Genomic DNA, 27,875 nt, shown 5'->3' with positions numbered 1-27,875 from the left:
AGAGCAGCAAGAGCTTCTGGTCGTTGCCCCTTTGGTGTGGGAGGAATCCCTGGACGTTCGCAATTGCTGAGCTGCTCTCTGGCACTACTCATCGGCCCAGGTAGATAGTATTGGACTTTGGGAGGCTGTAGAAAGAGAGAGCCGCAGCGTTTGTGGGACTGTGAATGGGGTTGCCTGGACACTTGAAGAGCAGCAAGAGCTTTTGGTCGTGGCCCCTTTGCTGTGGGAGGAATCCCTGGACGTTCGCAATGGCTGAGTTGGGCGCTACTCATCGCCAAGGCAGATAGGATTGCAATTTAGGAGGCTGTAGAAAGAGAGAGCCGCAGCGTTTGTGGGGCTGTGAATGGGGTTGCCTGGACACTTGAAGAGCAGCAAGAGCTTCTGGTCGTTGCCCCTTTGGTGTGGGAGGAATCCCTGGACGTTCGCAATTGCTGAGCTGCTCTCTGGCACTACTCATTGGCCCAGGTAGATAGTATTGGACTTTGGGAGGCTGTAGAAAGAGAGAGCCGCAGCGTTTGTGGGGCTCTGAATGGGGTTGCCTGGACACTTGAAGAGCAGCAAGAGCTTCTGGTTGTGGCCCCTTTGGTGTGGGAGGAATCCCTGGACGTTCGCAATTGCTGAGTTGGGCGCTACTCATCGCCAAGGCAGATAGGATTGCACTTTGGGAGTCTGTAGAAAGAGAGAGCTGCAGCGTTTGTGGGGTTGTGAATGGGGTTGCCTGGACACTTGAATAGCAGCAAGAGCTTCAGGTTGTGGCCTCTTTGGGGTGGGAGGAATCCCTGGACGTTCGCAATTGCTTAGCTGGGCGCTACTCATCGCCGAGGGAGATAGGATTGCACTTTGGGAGTCTGTAGAAAGAGAGAGCTGCAGCGTTTGTGGGGTTGTGAATGGGGTTGCCTGGACACTTGAAAAGCAGCAAGAGCTTTTGGTCGTGGCCCCTTTGCTGTGGGAGGAATCCCTGGACGTTCGCAATTGCTGAGCTGCTCTCTGGCTCTACTCATTGGCCCAGGTAGATCGTATTGGACTTTGGGACACTCTAGAAAGAGAGAGCCGCAGCGTTTGTGGGGTTGTGAATGGGGTTGCGTGGCTACTTAAAGAGCAGCAAGAGCTTCTGGTCGTGGCCCCTTTGGTTTGGGAGGAATCCCTGGACGTTCGCAATTGCTGAGCTGGGCTCTATTTATCGGCCCAGGCAGATAGGATTGCCATTTAGGAGGCTGTAGAAAGAGAGAGCCGCAGCGTTTGTGGGGCTGTGAATGGGGTTGCCTGGACACTTGAAGAGCAGCAAGAGCTTCTGGTCGTGGCCCCTTTGGTGTGGGAGGAATCCCTGGACATTCGCAATTGCTGAGCTGATCTCTGGCTCTACTCATCGGCCCAGGTAGATAGTATTGGACTTTGGGAGTCTGTAGAAAGAGAGAGCCGCAGCGTTTGTGGGGCTGTGAATGGGGTTGCCTGGACACTTGAAGAGAAGTAAGAGCTTCTGGTCGTGGCCCCTTTGCTGTGGGAGGAATCCCTGGACGTTCGAATTGATGAGCTGGACGCTACTCATTGGTCCAGGCAGATAGGATTGCACTTTGGGAGGCTGTAGAAAGAGAGAGCCGCAGCGTTTGTGGGGCTGTGAATGGGGTTGCCTGGACACTTGAAGAGAAGCAAGAGCTTCTCCTCGTGGTCTCTTTGGTGTGGGAGGAATCCCTGGACGTTCGCAATTGCTGAGGTGGGCGCTAATCATCGCCAAGGCAGATAGGATTGCACTTTGGGAGTCTGTAGAAAGAGAGAGCCGCAGCGTTTTTGGGGCTGTGAATGGGGCTTCGTGGATACTTGAAATGCAGTAAGAGCTTCTGGTCGTGGCCCCTTTGGTGTGGGAGGAATCTCTGGACGTTCGCAATTGATGAGCTGACTCCTCTAGTCATCGGCCCAGGCAGATAGGATTGCACTTTGGGAGGCTGTAGAAAGAGGGAGCCGCAGCGTTTGTGGGGCTGTGAATGGGGTTGCGTGGCTACTTAAAGAGCAGCAAGAGCTTCTGGTCGTGGCCCCTTTGGTGTGGGAGGAATCCCTGGACGTTCGCAATTGCTGAGCTGCTCTCTGGCACTACTCATTGGCCCAGGTAGATAGTATTGGACTTTGGGAGGCTGTAGAAAGAGAGAGCCGCAGCGTTTGTGGGGCTCTGAATGGGGTTGCCTGGACACTTGAAGAGCAGCAAGAGCTTCTGGTTGTGGCCCCTTTGGTGTGGGAGGAATCCCTGGACGTTCGCAATTGCTGAGTTGGGCGCTACTCATCGCCAAGGCAGATAGGATTGCACTTTGGGAGTCTGTAGAAAGAGAGAGCTGCAGCGTTTGTGGGGTTGTGAATGGGGTTGCCTGGACACTTGAATAGCAGCAAGAGCTTCAGGTTGTGGCCTCTTTGGGGTGGGAGGAATCCCTGGACGTTCGCAATTGCTTAGCTGGGCGCTACTCATCGCCGAGGGAGATAGGATTGCACTTTGGGAGTCTGTAGAAAGAGAGAGCTGCAGCGTTTGTGGGGTTGTGAATGGGGTTGCCTGGACACTTGAAAAGCAGCAAGAGCTTTTGGTCGTGGCCCCTTTGCTGTGGGAGGAATCCCTGGACGTTCGCAATTGCTGAGCTGCTCTCTGGCTCTACTCATTGGCCCAGGTAGATCGTATTGGACTTTGGGACACTCTAGAAAGAGAGAGCCGCAGCGTTTGTGGGGTTGTGAATGGGGTTGCGTGGCTACTTAAAGAGCAGCAAGAGCTTCTGGTCGTGGCCCCTTTGGTTTGGGAGGAATCCCTGGACGTTCGCAATTGCTGAGCTGGGCTCTATTTATCGGCCCAGGCAGATAGGATTGCTATTTAGGAGGCTGTAGAAAGAGAGAGCCGCAGCGTTTGTGGGGCTGTGAATGGGGTTGCCTGGACACTTGAAGAGCAGCAAGAGCTTCTGGTCGTGGCCCCTTTGGTGTGGGAGGAATCCCTGGACATTCGCAATTGCTGAGCTGATCTCTGGCTCTACTCATCGGCCCAGGTAGATAGTATTGGACTTTGGGAGTCTGTAGAAAGAGAGAGCCGCAGCGTTTGTGGGGCTGTGAATGGGGTTGCCTGGACACTTGAAGAGAAGTAAGAGCTTCTGGTCGTGGCCCCTTTGCTGTGGGAGGAATCCCTGGACGTTCGAATTGATGAGCTGGACGCTACTCATTGGTCCAGGCAGATAGGATTGCACTTTGGGAGGCTGTAGAAAGAGAGAGCCGCAGCGTTTGTGGGGCTGTGAATGGGGTTGCCTGGACACTTGAAGAGAAGCAAGAGCTTCTCCTCGTGGTCTCTTTGGTGTGGGAGGAATCCCTGGACGTTCGCAATTGCTGAGGTGGGCGCTAATCATCGCCAAGGCAGATAGGATTGCACTTTGGGAGTCTGTAGAAAGAGAGAGCCGCAGCGTTTTTGGGGCTGTGAATGGGGCTTCGTGGATACTTGAAATGCAGTAAGAGCTTCTGGTCGTGGCCCCTTTGGTGTTGGAGGAATCTCTGGACGTTCGCAATTGATGAGCTGACTCCTCTAGTCATCGGCCCAGGCAGATAGGATTGCACTTTGGGAGGCTGTAGAAAGAGGGAGCCGCAGCGTTTGTGGGGCTGTGAATGGGGTTGCGTGGCTACTTAAAGAGCAGCAAGAGCTTCTGGTCGTGGCCCCTTTGGTGTGGGAGGAATCCCTGGACGTTCGTAATTGCTTAGCTGGGCGCTACTCATCGCCGAGGCAGATAGGATTGCACTTTGGGAGGCTGTAGAAAGAGAGAGCTGCAGCGTTTGTGGGGTTGTGAATGGGATTCCCCGGACACTTGAAAAGCAGTAAGAGCTTCTGCTCATGGCCCCTTTGGGTGGGAGGAATCCCTGGACGTTCACAATTGCTGAGCTGGTCTCTGGCTCTACTCATCGGCCCAGGTAGACAGGATTGCACTTTGGGAGGCTGTAGAAAGAGAGAGCTGCAGAGTTTGTGGGGCTGTGAATGGGGTTGCCTGGACACTTGAAGAGCAGTAAGAGCTTCTGGTTGTGGCCCCTTTGGGTTGGGAGGAATCCCTGGACGTTCGCATTTGATGAGCTGGGCGCTAATCATCGCCGAGGCAGATAGGATTGCACTTTGGGAGTCTGTAGAAAGAGAGAGCTGCAGCGTTTGTGGGGCTCTGAATGTGGTTGCCTGGACACTTGAAGAGCAGCAAGAGCTTTTGGTCGTGGCCCCTTTGGTGTGGGAGGAATCCCTGGACGTTCGCAATTGCTGAGCTGGGCTCTATTTATCGGCCCAGGCAGATAGGATTGCACTTTGGGAGGCTGTAGAAAGAGAGAGCCGCAGCGTTTGTGGGGCTGTGAATGGGGTTGCCTGGACACTTGAAGAGCAGCAAGAGCTTCTGGTCGTGGCCCCTTTGCTGTGGGAGGAATCCCTGGACGTTCGCAATTGCTGAGATGGTCTCTGGCTCTACTCATCGGCCCAGGTAGATAGTATTGGACTTTGGGACACTCTAGAAAGAGAGAGCCGCAGCGTTTGTGGGGCTGTGAATGGGGTTGCCTGGACACTTGAAGAGAAGCAAGAGCTTCTGGTCATGGCCCCCTTGGTGTGGGTGGAATCCCTGGAAGTTCGCAATTGCTGAGCTGGTTTCTGGCTCTACTCATTGGCCCAGGTAGATCGTATTGGACTTTGGGACACTCTAGAAAGAGAGAGCCGCAGCGTTTGTGGGGTTGTGAATGGGGTTGCGTGGCTACTTAAAGAGCAGCAAGAGATTCTGGTCGTGGCCCCTTTGGTGTGGGAGGAATCCCTGGACGTTCGCAATTGCTGAGCTGGGCTCTATTTATCGGCCCAGGCAGATAGGATTGCCATTTAGGAGGCTGTAGAAAGAGAGAGCCGCAGCGTTTGTGGGGCTGTGAATGGGGTTGCCTGGACACTTGAAGAGCAGCAAGAGCTTCTGGTCGTGGCCCCTTTGGTGTGGGAGGAATCCCTGGACATTCGCAATTGCTGAGCTGATCTCTGGCTCTACTCATCGGCCCAGGTAGATAGTATTGGACTTTGGGAGGCTGTAGAAAGAGAGAGCCGCAGCGTTTGTGGGGCTGTGAATGGGGTTGCCTGGACACTTGAAGAGAAGCAAGAGCTTCTGGTCATGGCCCCCTTGGTGTGGGTGGAATCCCTGGAAGTTCGCAATTGATGAGCTGGTCGCTGGCTCTACTCATCGGCCCAGGCAGATAGGATTGCACTTTGGGAGGTTGTAGAAAGAGAGAGCCGCAGCGTTTGTGGGGCTGTGAATGGGGTTGCCTGGACACTTGAAGAGAAGCAAGAGCTTCTCCTCGTGGTCTCTTTGGTGTGGGAGGAATCCCTGGACGTTCGCAATTGCTGAGGTGGGCGCTAATCATCGCCAAGGCAGATAGGATTGCACTTTGGGAGTCTGTAGAAAGAGAGAGCCGCAGCGTTTTTGGGGCTGTGAATGGGGTTGCCTGGACACTGAAGAGCAGCAAGAGCTTTTGGTCGTGGCCCCTTTGGGTGGGAGGAATCCCTGGACGTTCGCAATTGATGAGCTTACTCCTCTAGTCATCGGCCCAGGCAGATAGGATTGCACTTTCGGAGGCTGTAGAAAGAGAGAGCCGCAGCTTTTGTGGGGCTGTGAATGGGGTTGCCTGGACACTTGAAGAGCAGCAAGAGCTTCTGGTCGTTGCCCCTTTGGTGTGGGAGGAATCCCTGGACGTTCGCAATTGATGAGCCGCTCTCTGGCACTACTCAATGGCCCAGGTAGATAGTATTGGACTTTGGGAGGCTGTAGAAAGAAATAGCCGCAGCGTTTGTGGGGTTGTGAATGGGGTTGCCTGGACACTTGAAGAGAAGCAAGAGCTTCTGGTTGTGGCCTCTTTGGGGTGGGAGGAATCCCTGGACGTTCGCAATTGCTTAGCTGGGCGCTACTCATCGCCGAGGCAGATAGGATTGCACTTTGGGAGTCTGTAGAAAGAGAGAGCTGCAGCGTTTGTGGGGCTGTGAATGGGGTTGCGTGGACACTTGAAAAGCAGTAAGAGCTTCTGCTCATGGCCCCTTTGGGTGGGAGGAATCCCTGGACGTTCACAATTGCTGAGCTGGTCTCCGGCTCTACTCATCGGTCCAGGCAGATAGGACTGTTCTTTGGGAGGATGTAGAAAGAGAGAGCCGCAGCGTTTGTGGGGCTGTGAATGGGGTTGCCTGGACACTTGAAAAGCAGCAAGAGCTTTTGGTCGTGGCCACTTGGTGTGGGAGGAATCCCTGGACGTTCGCAATTGCTGAGCTGGGCTCTATTTATCGGCCCAGGCAGATAGGATTGGACTTTGGGAGGCTGTAGAAAGAGAGAGCCGCAGCGTTTGTGGGGCTGTGAATGGGGTTGCGTGGCTACTTAAAGAGCAGCAAGAGCTTCTGGTCGTGGCCCCTTTGGTGTGGGAGGAATCCCTGGACATTCGCAATTGATGAGCTGACTCCTCTACTCATCGGCCCAGGCAGATAGGATTGGTCTTTGGGAGGCTGTAGAAAGAGAGAGCCGCAGCGTTTGTGGGGCTGTGAATGGGGTTTCGTGGATACTTGAAAAGCAGTAAGAGCTTCTGGTCGTGGCCCCTTTGGTGTGGGAGGAATCCCTGGATGTTTAAAATATCTGAGGTGGTCTCTGGCTCTACTCATCGGCCCAGGCAGATACGATTGCACTTTGGGAGGCTGTAGAAAGAGAGAGCTGCAGCGTTTGTGGGGCTGTGAATGGGGTTTCGTGGATACTTGAAAAGCAGTAAGAGCTTCTGGTCGTGGCCCCTTTGGTGTGGGAGGAATCCCTGGACGTTCGCAATTGATGAGCTGGGCGCTAATCATCGCCGAGGCAGATAGGATTGCACTTTGGGAGTCTGTAGAAAGAGAGAGCTGCAGCGTTTGTGGGGCTGTGAATGGGGTTGCATGGCTAATTGAAGAAAAGCAAGAGCTTCTGGTCGTGGCCCCTTTGGTGTGGGAGGAACCCTTGGACGTTTGCAATTGATGAGCTGACTCCTTCTCTACTCTTCGGCCCCGGCAGATAGGATTGCACTTTGGGAGGCTGTAGAAAGAGAGAGCCGCAGCGTTTGTGGGGCTGTGAATGGGGTTGCCTGGACACTTGAAGAGAAGCAAGAGCTTCTGCTCGTGGTCTCTTTTGTTTCGGAGGAATCCCTGGACGTTCGCAATTGCTGTGGTGGGCGCTACTCATCGCCAAGGCAGATAGGATTGCACTTTGGGAGTCTGTAGAAAGAGAGAGCCGCAGCGTTTGTGGGGCTGTGAATGGGGTTGCCTGGACACTTGAAAAGCAGCAAGAGCTTTTGGTCGTGGCCCCTTTGGGTGGGAGGAATCCCTGGAAGTTCGCAATTGCTGAGCTGGGCTCTGGCTCTACTCATTGGCCCAGGTAGATAGTATTGGAATTTGGGAGGCTGTAGAAAGAGAGAGCCGCAGCGTTTGTGGGGCTGTGAATGGGGTTGCGTGGACACTGGAAAAGCAGCAGGAGCTTCTGGTCGTGGCCCCTTTGGGTGGGAGGAATCCCTGGACGTTCACAATTGCGGAGCTCGGCTGTGGCTCTACTCATTGGCCCTGGTAGATATTATTGGAATTTGGGAGGATGTAGAAAGAGAGAGCCGCAGCATTTGTGGGGCTGTGAATGGGGTTGCCTGGACACTTGAAGAGCAGCAAGAGCTTTTGGTCGTGGCCCCTTTGGTGTGGGAGGAATCCCTGGACGTTCGCAATTGATGAGCTGGACGCTACTCATCGGTCCAGGCAGATAGGATTGCACTTTGGGAGGCTGTAGAAAGAGAGAGCCGCAGCGTTTGTGGGGCTGTGAATGGGGTTGCCTGGACACTTGAAGAAAAGCAAGACCTTCTGGTCGTGGCCCCTTTGGTGTGGGAGGAATCCCTGGACGTTCGCAATTGATGAGGTGGGCGCTAATCATCGCCAAGGCAAATAGGATTGCACTTTGGGAGTCTGTAGAAAGAGAGAGCTGCAGCGTTTGTGGGGCTCTGAATGTGGTTGCCTGGACACTTGAAGAGCAGCAAGAGCTTTTGGTCGTGGCCCCTTTGGTGTGGGAGGAATCCCTGGACGTTCGCAATTGCTGAGCTGGGCTCTATTTATCGGCCCAGGCAGATAGGATTGCACTTTGGGAGGCTGTAGAAAGAGAGAGCCGCAGCGTTTGTGGGGCTGTGAATGGGGTTGCCTGGACACTTGAAGAGCAGCAAGAGCTTCTGGTCGTGGCCCCTTTGCTGTGGGAGGAATCCCTGGACGTTCGCAATTGCTGAGATGGTCTCTGGCTCTACTCATCGGCCCAGGTAGATAGTATTGGACTTTGGGACACTCTAGAAAGAGAGAGCCGCAGCGTTTGTGGGGCTGTGAATGGGGTTGCCTGGACACTTGAAGAGAAGCAAGAGCTTCTGGTCATGGCCCCCTTGGTGTGGGTGGAATCCCTGGAAGTTCGCAATTGCTGAGCTGGTTTCTGGCTCTACTCATTGGCCCAGGTAGATCGTATTGGACTTTGGGACACTCTAGAAAGAGAGAGCCGCAGCGTTTGTGGGGTTGTGAATGGGGTTGCGTGGCTACTTAAAGAGCAGCAAGAGATTCTGGTCGTGGCCCCTTTGGTGTGGGAGGAATCCCTGGACGTTCGCAATTGCTGAGCTGGGCTCTATTTATCGGCCCAGGCAGATAGGATTGCCATTTAGGAGGCTGTAGAAAGAGAGAGCCGCAGCGTTTGTGGGGCTGTGAATGGGGTTGCCTGGACACTTGAAGAGCAGCAAGAGCTTCTGGTCGTGGCCCCTTTGGTGTGGGAGGAATCCCTGGACATTCGCAATTGCTGAGCTGATCTCTGGCTCTACTCATCGGCCCAGGTAGATAGTATTGGACTTTGGGAGGCTGTAGAAAGAGAGAGCCGCAGCGTTTGTGGGGCTGTGAATGGGGTTGCCTGGACACTTGAAGAGAAGCAAGAGCTTCTGGTCATGGCCCCCTTGGTGTGGGTGGAATCCCTGGAAGTTCGCAATTGATGAGCTGGTCGCTGGCTCTACTCATCGGCCCAGGCAGATAGGATTGCACTTTGGGAGGTTGTAGAAAGAGAGAGCCGCAGCGTTTGTGGGGCTGTGAATGGGGTTGCCTGGACACTTGAAGAGAAGCAAGAGCTTCTCCTCGTGGTCTCTTTGGTGTGGGAGGAATCCCTGGACGTTCGCAATTGCTGAGGTGGGCGCTAATCATCGCCAAGGCAGATAGGATTGCACTTTGGGAGTCTGTAGAAAGAGAGAGCCGCAGCGTTTTTGGGGCTGTGAATGGGGTTGCCTGGACACTGAAGAGCAGCAAGAGCTTTTGGTCGTGGCCCCTTTGGGTGGGAGGAATCCCTGGACGTTCGCAATTGATGAGCTTACTCCTCTAGTCATCGGCCCAGGCAGATAGGATTGCACTTTCGGAGGCTGTAGAAAGAGAGAGCCGCAGCTTTTGTGGGGCTGTGAATGGGGTTGCCTGGACACTTGAAGAGCAGCAAGAGCTTCTGGTCGTTGCCCCTTTGGTGTGGGAGGAATCCCTGGACGTTCGCAATTGATGAGCCGCTCTCTGGCACTACTCAATGGCCCAGGTAGATAGTATTGGACTTTGGGAGGCTGTAGAAAGAAATAGCCGCAGCGTTTGTGGGGTTGTGAATGGGGTTGCCTGGACACTTGAAGAGAAGCAAGAGCTTCTGGTTGTGGCCTCTTTGGGGTGGGAGGAATCCCTGGACGTTCGCAATTGCTTAGCTGGGCGCTACTCATCGCCGAGGCAGATAGGATTGCACTTTGGGAGTCTGTAGAAAGAGAGAGCTGCAGCGTTTGTGGGGCTGTGAATGGGGTTGCGTGGACACTTGAAAAGCAGTAAGAGCTTCTGCTCATGGCCCCTTTGGGTGGGAGGAATCCCTGGACGTTCACAATTGCTGAGCTGGTCTCCGGCTCTACTCATCGGTCCAGGCAGATAGGACTGTTCTTTGGGAGGATGTAGAAAGAGAGAGCCGCAGCGTTTGTGGGGCTGTGAATGGGGTTGCCTGGACACTTGAAAAGCAGCAAGAGCTTTTGGTCGTGGCCACTTGGTGTGGGAGGAATCCCTGGACGTTCGCAATTGCTGAGCTGGGCTCTATTTATCGGCCCAGGCAGATAGGATTGGACTTTGGGAGGCTGTAGAAAGAGAGAGCCGCAGCGTTTGTGGGGCTGTGAATGGGGTTGCGTGGCTACTTAAAGAGCAGCAAGAGCTTCTGGTCGTGGCCCCTTTGGTGTGGGAGGAATCCCTGGACATTCGCAATTGATGAGCTGACTCCTCTACTCATCGGCCCAGGCAGATAGGATTGGTCTTTGGGAGGCTGTAGAAAGAGAGAGCCGCAGCGTTTGTGGGGCTGTGAATGGGGTTTCGTGGATACTTGAAAAGCAGTAAGAGCTTCTGGTCGTGGCCCCTTTGGTGTGGGAGGAATCCCTGGATGTTTAAAATATCTGAGGTGGTCTCTGGCTCTACTCATCGGCCCAGGCAGATACGATTGCACTTTGGGAGGCTGTAGAAAGAGAGAGCTGCAGCGTTTGTGGGGCTGTGAATGGGGTTTCGTGGATACTTGAAAAGCAGTAAGAGCTTCTGGTCGTGGCCCCTTTGGTGTGGGAGGAATCCCTGGACGTTCGCAATTGATGAGCTGGGCGCTAATCATCGCCGAGGCAGATAGGATTGCACTTTGGGAGGCTGTAGAAAGAGAGAGCTGCAGCGTTTGTGGGGCTGTGAATGGGGTTGCATGGCTAATTGAAGAAAAGCAAGAGCTTCTGGTCGTGGCCCCTTTGGTGTGGGAGGAACCCTTGGACGTTTGCAATTGATGAGCTGACTCCTTCTCTACTCTTCGGCCCCGGCAGATAGGATTGCACTTTGGGAGGCTGTAGAAAGAGAGAGCCGCAGCGTTTGTGGGGCTGTGAATGGGGTTGCCTGGACACTTGAAGAGAAGCAAGAGCTTCTGCTCGTGGTCTCTTTTGTTTCGGAGGAATCCCTGGACGTTCGCAATTGCTGTGGTGGGCGCTACTCATCGCCAAGGCAGATAGGATTGCACTTTGGGAGTCTGTAGAAAGAGAGAGCCGCAGCGTTTGTGGGGCTGTGAATGGGGTTGCCTGGACACTTGAAAAGCAGCAAGAGCTTTTGGTCGTGGCCCCTTTGGGTGGGAGGAATCCCTGGAAGTTCGCAATTGCTGAGCTGGGCTCTGGCTCTACTCATTGGCCCAGGTAGATAGTATTGGACTTTGGGAGGCTGTAGAAAGAGAGAGCCGCAGCGTTTGTGGGGCTGTGAATGGGGTTGCGTGGACACTGGAAAAGCAGCAGGAGCTTCTGGTCGTGGCCCCTTTGGGTGGGAGGAATCCCTGGACGTTCACAATTGCGGAGCTCGGCTGTGGCTCTACTCATTGGCCCTGGTAGATATTATTGGAATTTGGGAGGATGTAGAAAGAGAGAGCCGCAGCATTTGTGGGGCTGTGAATGGGGTTGCCTGGACACTTGAAAAGCAGCAAGAGCTTTTGGTCGTGGCCCCTTTGGTGTGGGAGGAATCCCTGGACGTTCGCAATTGATGAGCTGGACGCTACTCATCGGTCCAGGCAGATAGGATTGCACTTTGGGAGGCTGTAGAAAGAGAGAGCCGCAGCGTTTGTGGGGCTGTGAATGGGGTTGCCTGGACACTTGAAGAAAAGCAAGACCTTCTGGTCGTGGCCCCTTTGGTGTGGGAGGAATCCCTGGACGTTCGCAATTGATGAGGTGGGCGCTAATCATCGCCAAGGCAAATAGGATTGCACTTTGGGAGGCTGTAGAAAGAGAGAGCTGCAGCGTTTGTGGGGCTGTGAATGCGGTTTCGTGGATACTTGAAATGCAGTAAGAGCTTCTGGTCGTGGCCCCTTTGGTGTGGGAGGAATCCCTGGACGTTTGCATTTGATGAGCTGACTCCTCTACTCATCGGCCCAGGCAGATAGGATTGCACTTTGGGAGGCTGTAGAAAGAGAGAGCCGCAGCGTTTGTGGGGCTGTGAATGGGGTTGCCTGGACACTTGAAGAGCAGCAAGAGCTTCTGGTCGTGGCCCCTTTGGTGTGGGAGGAATCCCTGGACATTCGCAATTGCTGAGCTGATCTCTGGCTCTACTCATCGGCCCAGGTAGATAGTATTGGACTTTGGGAGGCTGTAGAAAGAGAGAGCCGCAGCGTTTGTGGGGCTGTGAATGGGGTTGCCTGGACACTTGAAGAGAAGCAAGAGCTTCTGGTCATGGCCCCCTTGGTGTGGGTGGAATCCCTGGAAGTTCGCAATTGATGAGCTGGTCGCTGGCTCTACTCATCGGCCCAGGTAGATAGTATTGGACTTTGGGAGACTCTAGAAAGAGAGAGCTGCAGCGTTTGTGGGGCTGTGAAGGGGGTTGCCTGGACACTTGAAGAGAAGCAAGAGCTTCTGGTCGTGGCCCCTTTGCTGTGGGAGGAATCCCTGGACGTTCGCAATTGATGAGCTGACTCCTCTACTCATCGGCCCAGGCAGATAGGATTGCAATTTAGGAGGCTGTAGAAAGAGAGAGCCGCAGCGTTTTTGGGGCTGTGAATGGGGTTGCCTGGACACTGAAGAGCAGCAAGAGCTTCTGCTCGTGGCCCCTTTGGTGTGGGAGGAATCCTGTACTTTTAAAATATCTGAGCTGGTCTCTGGCTCTACTCATCGGCCCAGACAGATAGGATTGCACTTTGGGAGGTTGTAGAAAGAGAGAGCCGCAGCGTTTGTGGGGCTGTGAATGGGGTTGCCTGGACACTTGAAGAGCAGCAAGAGCTTCTGGTTGTGGCCCCTTTGGTGTGGGAGGAATCCCTGGACGTTCGCAATTGATGAGCGGACTACTCTAGTCTTCGGCCCAGGCAGATAGGATTGCACTTTGTGAGGCTGTGGAAAGAGAGAGCCGCAGAGTTTGTGGGGTTGTGAATGGGGTTGCCTGGACACTTGAAGAGCAGCAAGAGCTTCTGGTTGTGGCCTCTTTGGGGTGGGAGGAATCCCTGGACGCTCGCAATTGCTTAGCTGGGCGCTACTCATCGCCGAGGCAGATAGGATTGCACTTTGGGAGGCTGTAGAAAGAGAGAGCTGCAGCGTTTGTGGGGCTGTGAATGGGGTTTCGTGGACACTTGAAAAGCAGTAAGAGCTTCTGCTCATGGCCCCTTTGGGTGGGAGGAATCCCTGGACGTTCACAATTGCTGAGCTGGTCTCCGGCTCTACTCATCGGTCCAGGCAGATAGGACTGTTCTTTGGGAGGATGTAGAAAGAGAGAGCCGCAGCGTTTGTGGGGCTGTGAATGGGGTTGCCTGGACACTTGAAAAGCAGCAAGAGCTTTTGGTCGTGGCCCCTTGGTGTGGGAGGAATCCCTGGATGTTCGCAATTGCTGAGCTGGGCTCTATTTATCGGCCCAGGCAGATAGGATTGGACTTTGGGAGGCTGTAGAAAGAGAGCACCGCAGCGTTTGTGGGGCTGTGAATGGGGTTGCGTGGCTACTTAAAGAGCAGCAAGAGCTTCTGGTCGTGGCCCCTTTGGTGTGGGAGGAATCCCTGGACGTTTGCATTTGATGAGCTGACTCCTCTACTCATCGGCCCAGGCAGATAGGATTGCACTTTGGGAGGCTGTAGAAAGAGAGAGCCGCAGCGTTTGTGGGGCTGTGAATGGGGTTGCCTGGATACTTGAAGAGCAGCAAGAGCTTCTGCTCGTGGCCCCTTTGGTGTGGGAGGAATCCCTGGACATTCGCAATTGATGAGCTGACTCCTCTACTCATCGGCCCAGGCAGATAGGATTGGTCTTTGGGAGGCTGTAGAAACAGAGAGCCGCAGCATTTGTGGGGCTGTGAATGGGGTTTCGTGGATACTTGAAAAGCAGTAAGAGCTTCTGGTCGTGGTCCCTTTGGGGTGGGAGGAATCCCTGGACGTTTAAAATATCTGAGGTGGTCTCTGGCTCTACTCATCGGCCCAGGCAGATACGATTGCACTTTGGGAGGCTGTAGAAAGAGAGATCCTCAGCGTTTGTGGGGCTGTGAATGGGGTTTCGTGGATACTTGAAAAGCAGTAAGAGCTTCTGGTCGTGGCCCCTTTGGTGTGGGAGGAATCCCTGGACGTTCGCAATTGATGAGCTGGGCGCTAATCATCGCCGAGGCAGATAGGATTGCACTTTGGGAGTCTGTAGAAAGAGAGAGCTGCAGCGTTTGTGGGGCTGTGAATGGGGTTGCATGGCTAATTGAAGAAAAGCAAGAGCTTCTGGTCGTGGCCCCTTTGGTGTGGGAGGAATCCCTGGACGTTTGCAATTGATGAGCTGACTCCTTCTCTACTCTTCGGCCCCGGCAGATAGGATTGCACTTTGGGAGGCTGTAGAAAGAGAGAGCCGCAGCGTTTGTGGGGCTGTGAATGGGGTTGCCTGGACACTTGAAAAGCAGCAAGAGCTTTTGGTCGTGGCCCCTTTGGGTGGGAGGAATCCCTGGAAGTTCGCAATTGCTGAGCTGGGCTCTGGCTCTACTCATTGGCCCAGGTAGATAGTATTGGACTTTGGGAGGCTGTAGAAAGAGAGAGCCGCAGCGTTTGTGGGGCTGTGAATGGGGTTGCGTGGACACTGGAAAAGCAGCAGGAGCTTCTGGTCGTGGCCCCTTTGGGTGGGAGGAATCCCTGGACGTTCACAATTGCGGAGCTCGGCTGTGGCTCTACTCATTGGCCCTGGTAGATATTATTGGAATTTGGGAGGATGTAGAAAGAGAGAGCCGCAGCATTTGTGGGGCTGTGAATGGGGTTGCCTGGACACTTGAAAAGCAGCAAGAGCTTTTGGTCGTGGCCCCTTTGGTGTGGGAGGAATCCCTGGACGTTCGCAATTGATGAGCTGGACGCTACTCATCGGTCCAGGCAGATAGGATTGCACTTTGGGAGGCTGTAGAAAGAGAGAGCCTCAGCGTTTGTGGGGCTGTGAATGGGGTTGCCTGGACACTTGAGGAAAAGCAAGACCTTCTGGTCGTGGCCCCTTTGGTGTGGGAGGAATCCCTGGACGTTCGCAATTGATGAGGTGGGCGCTAATCATCGCCAAGGCAGATAGGATTGCACTTTGGGAGGCTGTAGAAAGAGAGAGCTGCAGCGTTTGTGGGGCTGTGAATGCGGTTTCGTGGATACTTGAAATGCAGTAAGAGCTTCTGGTCGTGGCCCCTTTGGTGTGGGAGGAATCCCTGGACGTTTGCATTTGATGAGCTGACTCCTCTACTCATCGGCCCAGGCAGATAGGATTGCCATTTAGGAGGCTGTAGAAAGAGAGAGCCGCAGCGTTTGTGGGGCTGTGAATGGGGTTGCCTGGACACTTGAAGAGCAGCAAGAGCTTCTGGTCGTGGCCCCTTTGGTGTGGGAGGAATCCCTGGACATTCGCAATTGCTGAGCTGATCTCTGGCTCTACTCATCGGCCCAGGTAGATAGTATTGGACTTTGGGAGGCTGTAGAAAGAGAGAGCCGCAGCGTTTGTGGGGCTGTGAATGGGGTTGCCTGGACACTTGAAGAGAAGCAAGAGCTTCTGGTCATGGCCCCCTTGGTGTGGGTGGAATCCCTGGAAGTTCGCAATTGATGAGCTGGTCGCTGGCTCTACTCATCGGCCCAGGTAGATAGTATTGGACTTTGGGAGACTCTAGAAAGAGAGAGCCGCAGCGTTTGTGGGGTTGTGAAGGGGGTTGCCTGGACACTGAAGAGCAGCAAGAGCTTCTGGTCGTGGCCCCTTTGGTGTGGGAGGAATCCCTGGACATTCGCAATTGCTGAGCTGATCTCTGGCTCTACTCATCGGCCCAGGTAGATAGTATTGGACTTTGGGAGGCTGTAGAAAGAGAGAGCCGCAGCGTTTGTGGGGCTGTGAATGGGGTTGCCTGGACACTTGAAGAGCAGCAAGAGCTTCTGGTCATGGCCCCCTTGGTGTGGGTGGAATCCCTGGAAGTTCGCAATTGATGAGCTGGTCGCTGGCTCTACTCATCGGCCCAGGCAGATAGGATTGCACTTTGGGAGGTTGTAGAAAGAGAGAGCCGCAGCGTTTGTGGGGCTGTGAATGGGGTTGCCTGGACACTTGAAGAGAAGAAAGAGCTTCTCTTCGTGGTCTCTTTGGTGTGGGAGGAATCCCTGGACGTTCGCAATTGCTGAGGTGGGCGCTAATCATCGCCAAGACAGATAGGATTGCACTTTGGGAGTCTGTAGAAAGAGAGAGCGGCAGCGTTTGTGGGGCTGTGAATGGGGTTGCCTGGATACTTGAAAAGCAGCAAGAGCTTTTGGTCGTGGCCCCTTTGGGTGGGAGGAATCCCTGGACGTTCGCAATTGATGAGCTTACTCCTCTAGTCATCGGCCCAGGCAGATAGGATTGCACTTTCGGAGGCTGTAGAAAGAGAGAGCCGCAGCGTTTGTGGGGCTGTGAATGGGGTTGCCTGGACACTTGAAGAGCAGCAAGAGCTTCTGGTCGTTGCCCCTTTGGTGTGGGAGGAATCCCTGGACGTTCGCAATTGATGAGCCGCTCTCTGGCACTACTCATTGGCCCAGGTAGATAGTATTGGACTTTGGGAGGCTGTAGAAAGAGAGAGCCGCAGCGTTTGTGGGGTTGTGAATGGGGTTGCCTGGACACTTGAAGAGAAGCAAGAGCTTCTGGTTGTGGCCTCTTTGGGGTGGGAGGAATCCCTGGACGTTCGCAATTGCTTAGCTGGGCGCTACTCATCGCCGAGGCAGATAGGATTGCACTTTGGGAGTCTGTAGAAAGAGAGAGCTGCAGCGTTTGTGGGGCTGTGAATGGGGTTTCGTGGACACTTGAAAAGCAGTAAGAGCTTCTGCTCATGGCCCCTTTGGGTGGGAGGAATCCCTGGACGTTCACAATTGCTGAGCTGGTCTCCGGCTCTACTCATCGGTCCAGGCAGATAGGACTGTTCTTTGGGAGGATGTAGAAAGAGAGAGCCGCAGCGTTTGTGGGGCTGTGAATGGGGTTGCCTGGACACTTGAAAAGCAGCAAGAGCTTTTGGTCGTGGCCCCTTGGTGTGGGAGGAATCCCTGGATGTTCGCAATTGCTGAGCTGGGCTCTATTTATCGGCCCAGGCAGATAGGATTGGACTTTGGGAGGCTGTAGAAAGAGAGCACCGCAGCGTTTGTGGGGCTGTGAATGGGGTTGCGTGGCTACTTAAAGAGCAGCAAGAGCTTCTGGTCGTGGCCCCTTTGGTGTGGGAGGAATCCCTGGACGTTTGCATTTGATGAGCTGACTCCTCTACTCATCGGCCCAGGCAGATAGGATTGCACTTTGTGAGGCTGTAGAAAGAGAGAGCCGCAGCGTTTGTGGGGCTGTGAATGGGGTTGCCTGGATACTTGAAGAGCAGCAAGAGCTTCTGGTCGTGGCCCCTTTGGTGTGGGAGGAATCCCTGGACATTCGCAATTGATGAGCTGACTCCTCTACTCATCGGCCCAGGCAGATAGGATTGGTCTTTGGGAGGCTGTAGAAACAGAGAGCCGCAGCGTTTGTGGGGCTGTGAATGGGGTTTCGTGGATACTTGAAAAGCAGTAAGAGCTTCTGGTCGTGGTCCCTTTGGGGTGGGAGGAATCCCTGGACGTTTAAAATATCTGAGGTGGTCTCTGGCTCTACTCATCGGCCCAGGCAGATACGATTGCACTTTGGGAGGCTGTAGAAAGAGAGATCCTCAGCGTTTGTGGGGCTGTGAATGGGGTTTCGTGGATACTTTAAAAGCAGTAAGAGCTTCTGGTCGTGGCCCCTTTGGTGTGGGAGGAATCCCTGGACGTTCGCAATTGATGAGCTGGGCGCTAATCATCGCCGAGGCAGATAGGATTGCACTTTGGGAGTCTGTAGAAAGAGAGAGCTGCAGCGTTTGTGGGGCTGTGAATGGGGTTGCATGGCTAATTGAAGAAAAGCAAGAGCTTCTGGTCGTGGCCCCTTTGGTGTGGGAGGAATCCCTGGACGTTTGCAATTGATGAGCTGACTCCTTCTCTACTCTTCGGCCCCGGCAGATAGGATTGCACTTTGGGAGGCTGTAGAAAGAGAGAGCCGCAGCGTTTGTGGGGCTGTGAATGGGGTTGCCTGGACACTTGAAGAGAAGCAAGAGCTTCTGCTCGTGGTCTCTTTTGTTTCGGAGGAATCCCTGGACGTTCGCAATTGCTGTGGTGGGCGCTACTCATCGCCAAGGCAGATAGGATTGCACTTTGGGAGTCTGTAGAAAGAGAGAGCCGCAGCGTTTGTGGGGCTGTGAATGGGGTTGCCTGGACACTTGAAAAGCAGCAAGAGCTTTTGGTCGTGGCCCCTTTGGGTGGGAGGAATCCCTGGAAGTTCGCAATTGCTGAGCTGGGCTCTGGCTCTACTCATTGGCCCAGGTAGATAGTATTGGACTTTGGGAGGCTGTAGAAAGAGAGAGCCGCAGCGTTTGTGGGGCTGTGAATGGGGTTGCGTGGACACTGGAAAAGCAGCAGGAGCTTCTGGTCGTGGCCCCTTTGGGTGGGAGGAATCCCTGGACGTTCACAATTGCGGAGCTCGGCTGTGGCTCTACTCATTGGCCCTGGTAGATATTATTGGAATTTGGGAGGATGTAGAAAGAGAGAGCCGCAGCATTTGTGGGGCTGTGAATGGGGTTGCCTGGACACTTGAAAAGCAGCAAGAGCTTTTGGTCGTGGCCCCTTTGGTGTGGGAGGAATCCCTGGACGTTCGCAATTGATGAGCTGGACGCTACTCATCGGTCCAGGCAGATAGGATTGCACTTTGGGAGGCTGTAGAAAGAGAGAGCCTCAGCGTTTGTGGGGCTGTGAATGGGGTTGCCTGGACACTTGAGGAAAAGCAAGACCTTCTGGTCGTGGCCCCTTTGGTGTGGGAGGAATCCCTGGACGTTCGCAATTGATGCGGTGGGCGCTAATCATCGCCAAGGCAGATAGGATTGCACTTTGGGAGGCTGTAGAAAGAGAGAGCTGCAGCGTTTGTGGGGCTGTGAATGCGGTTTCGTGGATACTTGAAATGCAGTAAGAGCTTCTGGTCGTGGCCCCTTTGGTGTGGGAGGAATCCCTGGACGTTTGCATTTGATGAGCTGACTCCTCTACTCATCGGCCCAGGCAGATAGGATTGCCATTTAGGAGGCTGTAGAAAGAGAGAGCCGCAGCGTTTGTGGGGCTGTGAATGGGGTTGCCTGGACACTTGAAGAGCAGCAAGAGCTTCTGGTCGTGGCCCCTTTGGTGTGGGAGGAATCCCTGGACATTCGCAATTGCTGAGCTGATCTCTGGCTCTACTCATCGGCCCAGGTAGATAGTATTGGACTTTGGGAGGCTGTAGAAAGAGAGAGCCGCAGCGTTTGTGGGGCTGTGAATGGGGTTGCCTGGACACTTGAAGAGAAGCAAGAGCTTCTGGTCATGGCCCCCTTGGTGTGGGTGGAATCCCTGGAAGTTCGCAATTGATGAGCTGGTCGCTGGCTCTACTCATCGGCCCAGGTAGATAGTATTGGACTTTGGGAGACTCTAGAAAGAGAGAGCCGCAGCGTTTGTGGGGTTGTGAAGGGGGTTGCCTGGACACTGAAGAGCAGCAAGAGCTTCTGGTCGTGGCCCCTTTGGTGTGGGAGGAATCCCTGGACATTCGCAATTGCTGAGCTGATCTCTGGCTCTACTCATCGGCCCAGGTAGATAGTATTGGACTTTGGGAGGCTGTAGAAAGAGAGAGCCGCAGCGTTTGTGGGGCTGTGAATGGGGTTGCCTGGACACTTGAAGAGAAGCAAGAGCTTCTGGTCATGGCCCCCTTGGTGTGGGTGGAATCCCTGGAAGTTCGCAATTGATGAGCTGGTCGCTGGCTCTACTCATCGGCCCAGGCAGATAGGATTGCACTTTGGGAGGTTGTAGAAAGAGAGAGCCGCAGCGTTTGTGGGGCTGTGAATGGGGTTGCCTGGACACTTGAAGAGAAGAAAGAGCTTCTCTTCGTGGTCTCTTTGGTGTGGGAGGAATCCCTGGACGTTCGCAATTGCTGAGGTGGGCGCTAATCATCGCCAAGGCAGATAGGATTGCACTTTGGGAGTCTGTAGAAAGAGAGAGCCGCAGCGTTTGTGGGGCTGTGAATGGGGTTGCCTGGATACTTGAAAAGCAGCAAGAGCTTTTGGTCGTGGCCCCTTTGGGTGGGAGGAATCCCTGGACGTTCGCAATTGATGAGCTTACTCCTCTAGTCATCGGCCCAGGCAGATAGGATTGCACTTTCGGAGGCTGTAGAAAGAGAGAGCCGCAGCGTTTGTGGGGCTGTGAATGGGGTTGCCTGGACACTTGAAGAGCAGCAAGAGCTTCTGGTCGTTGCCCCTTTGGTGTGGGAGGAATCCCTGGACGTTCGCAATTGATGAGCCGCTCTCTGGCACTACTCATTGGCCCAGGTAGATAGTATTGGACTTTGGGAGGCTGTAGAAAGAGAGAGCCGCAGCGTTTGTGGGGTTGTGAATGGGGTTGCCTGGACACTTGAAGAGAAGCAAGAGCTTCTGGTTGTGGCCTCTTTGGGGTGGGAGGAATCCCTGGACGTTCGCAATTGCTTAGCTGGGCGCTACTCATCGCCGAGGCAGATAGGATTGCACTTTGGGAGTCTGTAGAAAGAGAGAGCTGCAGCGTTTGTGGGGCTGTGAATGGGGTTTCGTGGACACTTGAAAAGCAGTAAGAGCTTCTGCTCATGGCCCCTTTGGGTGGGAGGAATCCCTGGACGTTCACAATTGCTGAGCTGGTCTCCGGCTCTACTCATCGGTCCAGGCAGATAGGACTGTTCTTTGGGAGGATGTAGAAAGAGAGAGCCGCAGCGTTTGTGGGGCTGTGAATGGGGTTGCCTGGACACTTGAAAAGCAGCAAGAGCTTTTGGTCGTGGCCCCTTGGTGTGGGAGGAATCCCTGGATGTTCGCAATTGCTGAGCTGGGCTCTATTTATCGGCCCAGGCAGATAGGATTGGACTTTGGGAGGCTGTAGAAAGAGAGCACCGCAGCGTTTGTGGGGCTGTGAATGGGGTTGCGTGGCTACTTAAAGAGCAGCAAGAGCTTCTGGTCGTGGCCCCTTTGGTGTGGGAGGAATCCCTGGACGTTTGCATTTGATGAGCTGACTCCTCTACTCATCGGCCCAGGCAGATAGGATTGCACTTTGTGAGGCTGTAGAAAGAGAGAGCCGCAGCGTTTGTGGGGCTGTGAATGGGGTTGCCTGGATACTTGAAGAGCAGCAAGAGCTTCTGGTCGTGGCCCCTTTGGTGTGGGAGGAATCCCTGGACATTCGCAATTGATGAGCTGACTCCTCTACTCATCGGCCCAGGCAGATAGGATTGGTCTTTGGGAGGCTGTAGAAACAGAGAGCCGCAGCGTTTGTGGGGATGTGAATGGGGTTTCGTGGATACTTGAAAAGCAGTAAGAGCTTCTGGTCGTGGCCCCTTTGGTGTGGGAGGAATCCCTGGACGTTTAAAATATCTGAGGTGGTCTCTGGCTCTACTCATCGGCCCAGGCAGATACGATTGCACTTTGGGAGGCTGTAGAAAGAGAGATCCTCAGCGTTTGTGGGGCTGTGAATGGGGTTTCGTGGATACTTGAAAAGCAGTAAGAGCTTCTGGTCGTGGCCCCTTTGGTGTGGGAGGAATCCCTGGACGTTCGCAATTGCTGAACAGGGCGCTAATCATCGCCGAGGCAGATAGGATTGCACTTTGGGAGTCTGTAGAAAGAGAGAGCTGCAGCGTTTGTGGGGCTGTGAATGGGGTTGCATGGCTAATTGAAGAAAAGCAAGAGCTTCTGGTCGTGGCCCCTTTGGTGTGGGAGGAATCCCTGGACGTTTGCAATTGATGAGCTGACTCCTTCTCTACTCTTCGGCCCCGGCAGATAGGATTGCACTTTGGGAGGCTGTAGAAAGAGAGAGCCGCAGCGTTTGTGGGGCTGTGAATGGGGTTGCCTGGACACTTGAAGAGAAGCAAGAGCTTCTGCTCGTGGTCTCTTTTGTTTCGGAGGAATCCCTGGACGTTCGCAATTGCTGTGGTGGGCGCTACTCATCGCCAAGGCAGATAGGATTGCACTTTGGGAGTCTGTAGAAAGAGAGAGCCGCAGCGTTTGTGGGGCTGTGAATGGGGTTGCCTGGACACTTGAAAAGCAGCAAGAGCTTTTGGTCGTGGCCCCTTTGGGTGGGAGGAATCCCTGGAAGTTCGCAATTGCTGAGCTGGGCTCTGGCTCTACTCATTGGCCCAGGTAGATAGTATTGGACTTTGGGAGGCTGTAGAAAGAGAGAGCCGCAGCGTTTGTGGGGCTGTGAATGGGGTTGCGTGGACACTGGAAAAGCAGCAGGAGCTTCTGGTCGTGGCCCCTTTGGGTGGGAGGAATCCCTGGACTTTCACAATTGCGGAGCTCGGCTGTGGCTCTACTCATTGGCCCTGGTAGATATTATTGGAATTTGGGAGGATGTAGAAAGAGAGAGCCGCAGCATTTGTGGGGCTGTGAATGGGGTTGCCTGGACACTTGAAAAGCAGCAAGAGCTTTTGGTCGTGGCCCCTTTGGTGTGGGAGGAATCCCTGGACGTTCGCAATTGATGAGCTGGACGCTACTCATCGGTCCAGGCAGATAGGATTGCACTTTGGGAGGCTGTAGAAAGAGAGAGCCTCAGCGTTTGTGGGGCTGTGAATGGGGTTGCCTGGACACTTGAGGAAAAGCAAGACCTTCTGGTCGTGGCCCCTTTGGTGTGGGAGGAATCCCTGGACGTTCGCAATTGATGAGGTGGGCGCTAATCATCGCCAAGGCAGATAGGATTGCACTTTGGGAGGCTGTAGAAAGAGAGAGCTGCAGCGTTTGTGGGGCTGTGAATGCGGTTTCGTGGATACTTGAAATGCAGTAAGAGCTTTTGGTCGTGGCCCCTTTGGTGTGGGAGGAATCCCTGGACGTTTGCATTTGATGAGCTGACTCCTCTACTCATCGGCCCAGGCAGATAGGATTGCCATTTAGGAGGCTGTAGAAAGAGAGAGCCGCAGCGTTTGTGGGGCTGTGAATGGGGTTGCCTGGACACTTGAAAAGCAGCAAGAGCTTTTGGTCGTGGCCCCTTTGGGTGGGAGGAATCCCTGGACGTTCGCAATTGATGAGCTGACTCCTCTAGTCATCGGCCCAGGCAGATAGGATTGCACTTTCGGAGGCTGTAGAAAGAGAGAGCCGCAGCGTTTGTGGGGCTGTGAATGGGGTTGCCTGGACACTTGAAGAGCAGCAAGAGCTTCTGGTCGTTGCCCCTTTGGTGTGGGAGGAATCCCTGGACGTTCGCAATTGATGAGCCGCTCTCTGGCACTACTCATTGGCCCAGGTAGATAGTATTGGACTTTGGGAGGCTGTAGAAAGAGAGAGCCGCAGCGTTTGTGGGGTTGTGAATGGGGTTGCCTGGACACTTGAAGAGCAGCAAGAGCTTTTGGTTGTGGCCCCTTTGGTGTGGGAGGAATCGTGGACGTTCGCAATTGCTGAGTTGGGCGCTACTCATCGCCAAGGCAGATAGGATTGCACTTTGGGAGTCTGTAGAAAGAGAGAGCTGCAGCGTTTGTGGGGTTGTGAATGGGGTTGCCTGGACACTTGAAGAGAAGCAAGAGCTTCTGGTTGTGGCCTCTTTGGGGTGGGAGGAATCCCTGGACGTTTGCAATTGCTTAGCTGGGCGCTACTCATCGCCGAGGCAGATAGGATTGCACTTTGGGAGTCTGTAGAAAGAGAGAGCTGCAGCGTTTGTGGGGCTGTGAATGGGGTTTCGTGGACACTTGAAAAGCAGTAAGAGCTTCTGCTCATGGCCACTTTGGGTGGGAGGAATCCCTGGACGTTCACAATTGCTGAGCTGGTCTCCGGCTCTACTCATCGGTCCAGGCAGATAGGACTGTTCTTTGGGAGGATGTAGAAAGAGAGAGCCGCAGCGTTTTTGGGGCTGTGAATGGGGTTGCCTGGACACTGAAGAGCAGCAAGAGCTTTTGGTCGTGGCCCCTTTGGGTGGGAGGAATCCCTGGACGTTCGCAATTGATGAGCTTACTCCTCTAGTCATCGGCCCAGGCAGATAGGATTGCACTTTCGGAGGCTGTAGAAAGAGAGAGCCGCAGCGTTTGTGGGGCTGTGAATGGGGTTGCCTGGACACTTGAAGAGCAGCAAGAGCTTCTGGTCGTTGCCCCTTTGGTGTGGGAGGAATCCCTGGACGTTCGCAATTGATGAGCCGCTCTCTGGCACTACTCAATGGCCCAGGTAGATAGTATTGGACTTTGGGAGGCTGTAGAAAGAAATAGCCGCAGCGTTTGTGGGGTTGTGAATGGGGTTGCCTGGACACTTGAAGAGAAGCAAGAGCTTCTGGTTGTGGCCTCTTTGGGGTGGGAGGAATCCCTGGACGTTCGCAATTGCTTAGCTGGGCGCTACTCATCGCCGAGGCAGATAGGATTGCACTTTGGGAGTCTGTAGAAAGAGAGAGCTGCAGCGTTTGTGGGGCTGTGAATGGGGTTGCATGGCTAATTGAAGAAAAGCAAGAGCTTCTGGTCGTGGCCCCTTTGGTGTGGGAGGAACCCTTGGACGTTTGCAATTGATGAGCTGACTCCTTCTCTACTCTTCGGCCCCGGCAGATAGGATTGCACTTTGGGAGGCTGTAGAAAGAGAGAGCCGCAGCGTTTGTGGGGCTGTGAATGGGGTTGCCTGGACACTTGAAGAGAAGCAAGAGCTTCTGCTCGTGGTCTCTTTTGTTTCGGAGGAATCCCTGGACGTTCGCAATTGCTGTGGTGGGCGCTACTCATCGCCAAGGCAGATAGGATTGCACTTTGGGAGTCTGTAGAAAGAGAGAGCCGCAGCGTTTGTGGGGCTGTGAATGGGGTTGCCTGGACACTTGAAAAGCAGCAAGAGCTTTTGGTCGTGGCCCCTTTGGGTGGGAGGAATCCCTGGAAGTTCGCAATTGCTGAGCTGGGCTCTGGCTCTACTCATTGGCCCAGGTAGATAGTATTGGACTTTGGGAGGCTGTAGAAAGAGAGAGCCGCAGCGTTTGTGGGGCTGTGAATGGGGTTGCGTGGACACTGGAAAAGCAGCAGGAGCTTCTGGTCGTGGCCCCTTTGGGTGGGAGGAATCCCTGGACGTTCACAATTGCGGAGCTCGGCTGTGGCTCTACTCATTGGCCCTGGTAGATATTATTGGAATTTGGGAGGATGTAGAAAGAGAGAGCCGCAGCATTTGTGGGGCTGTGAATGGGGTTGCCTGGACACTTGAAAAGCAGCAAGAGCTTTTGGTCGTGGCCCCTTTGGTGTGGGAGGAATCCCTGGACGTTCGCAATTGATGAGCTGGACGCTACTCATCGGTCCAGGCAGATAGGATTGCACTTTGGGAGGCTGTAGAAAGAGAGAGCCGCAGCGTTTGTGGGGCTGTGAATGGGGTTGCCTGGACACTTGAAGAAAAGCAAGACCTTCTGGTCGTGGCCCCTTTGGTGTGGGAGGAATCCCTGGACGTTCGCAATTGATGAGGTGGGCGCTAATCATCGCCAAGGCAAATAGGATTGCACTTTGGGAGGCTGTAGAAAGAGAGAGCTGCAGCGTTTGTGGGGCTGTGAATGCGGTTTCGTGGATACTTGAAATGCAGTAAGAGCTTCTGGTCGTGGCCCCTTTGGTGTGGGAGGAATCCCTGGACGTTTGCATTTGATGAGCTGACTCCTCTACTCATCGGCCCAGGCAGATAGGATTGCCATTTAGGAGGCTGTAGAAAGAGAGAGCCGCAGCGTTTGTGGGGCTGTGAATGGGGTTGCCTGGACACTTGAAGAGCAGCAAGAGCTTCTGGTCGTGGCCCCTTTGGTGTGGGAGGAATCCCTGGACATTCGCAATTGCTGAGCTGATCTCTGGCTCTACTCATCGGCCCAGGTAGATAGTATTGGACTTTGGGAGGCTGTAGAAAGAGAGAGCCGCAGCGTTTGTGGGGCTGTGAATGGGGTTGCCTGGACACTTGAAGAGAAGCAAGAGCTTCTGGTCATGGCCCCCTTGGTGTGGGTGGAATCCCTGGAAGTTCGCAATTGATGAGCTGGTCGCTGGCTCTACTCATCGGCCCAGGTAGATAGTATTGGACTTTGGGAGACTCTAGAAAGAGAGAGCTGCAGCGTTTGTGGGGCTGTGAAGGGGGTTGCCTGGACACTTGAAGAGAAGCAAGAGCTTCTGGTCGTGGCCCCTTTGCTGTGGGAGGAATCCCTGGACGTTCGCAATTGATGAGCTGACTCCTCTACTCATCGGCCCAGGCAGATAGGATTGCAATTTAGGAGGCTGTAGAAAGAGAGAGCCGCAGCGTTTTTGGGGCTGTGAATGGGGTTGCCTGGACACTGAAGAGCAGCAAGAGCTTCTGCTCGTGGCCCCTTTGGTGTGGGAGGAATCCTGTACTTTTAAAATATCTGAGCTGGTCTCTGGCTCTACTCATCGGCCCAGACAGATAGGATTGCACTTTGGGAGGCTGTAGAAAGAGAGAGCCGCAGCGTTTGTGGGGCTGTGAATGGGGTTGCCTGGACACTTGAAGAGCAGCAAGAGCTTCTGGTTGTGGCCCCTTTGGTGTGGGAGGAATCCCTGGACGTTCGCAATTGATGAGCGGACTACTCTAGTCTTCGGCCCAGGCAGATAGGATTGCACTTTGTGAGGCTGTGGAAAGAGAGAGCCGCAGAGTTTGTGGGGTTGTGAATGGGGTTGCCTGGACACTTGAAGAGCAGCAAGAGCTTCTGGTTGTGGCCTCTTTGGGGTGGGAGGAATCCCTGGACGCTCGCAATTGCTTAGCTGGGCGCTACTCATCGCCGAGGCAGATAGGATTGCACTTTGGGAGGCTGTAGAAAGAGAGAGCTGCAGCGTTTGTGGGGCTGTGAATGGGGTTTCGTGGACACTTGAAAAGCAGTAAGAGCTTCTGCTCATGGCCCCTTTGGGTGGGAGGAATCCCTGGACGTTCACAATTGCTGAGCTGGTCTCCGGCTCTACTCATCGGTCCAGGCAGATAGGACTGTTCTTTGGGAGGATGTAGAAAGAGAGAGCCGCAGCGTTTGTGGGGCTGTGAATGGGGTTGCCTGGACACTTGAAAAGCAGCAAGAGCTTTTGGTCGTGGCCCCTTGGTGTGGGAGGAATCCCTGGATGTTCGCAATTGCTGAGCTGGGCTCTATTTATCGGCCCAGGCAGATAGGATTGGACTTTGGGAGGCTGTAGAAAGAGAGCACCGCAGCGTTTGTGGGGCTGTGAATGGGGTTGCGTGGCTACTTAAAGAGCAGCAAGAGCTTCTGGTCGTGGCCCCTTTGGTGTGGGAGGAATCCCTGGACGTTTGCATTTGATGAGCTGACTCCTCTACTCATCGGCCCAGGCAGATAGGATTGCACTTTGTGAGGCTGTAGAAAGAGAGAGCCGCAGCGTTTGTGGGGCTGTGAATGGGGTTGCCTGGATACTTGAAGAGCAGCAAGAGCTTCTGCTCGTGGCCCCTTTGGTGTGGGAGGAATCCCTGGACATTCGCAATTGATGAGCTGACTCCTCTACTCATCGGCCCAGGCAGATAGGATTGGTCTTTGGGAGGCTGTAGAAACAGAGAGCCGCAGCGTTTGTGGGGCTGTGAATGGGGTTTCGTGGATACTTGAAAAGCAGTAAGAGCTTCTGGTCGTGGCCCCTTTGGTGTGGGAGGAATCCCTGGACGTTTAAAATATCTGAGGTGGTCTCTGGCTCTACTCATCGGCCCAGGCAGATACGATTGCACTTTGGGAGACTGTAGAAAGAGAGATCCTCAGCGTTTGTGGGGCTGTGAATGGGGTTTCGTGGATACTTGAAAAGCAGTAAGAGCTTCTGGTCGTGGCCCCTTTGGTGTGGGAGGAATCCCTGGACGTTCGCAATTGATGAGCTGGGCGCTAATCATCGCCGAGGCAGATAGGATTGCACTTTGGGAGTCTGTAGAAAGAGAGAGCTGCAGCGTTTGT

Source organism: Platalea leucorodia (assembly GCF_965183815.1).
Source record: "Platalea leucorodia genome assembly, chromosome: 9".
In the NCBI taxonomy this organism is placed as follows: domain Eukaryota; kingdom Metazoa; phylum Chordata; class Aves; order Pelecaniformes; family Threskiornithidae; genus Platalea; species Platalea leucorodia.
The sequence above is the reverse complement of the archived record's forward strand: the minus strand, read 5'-3'. Positions refer to the sequence as shown.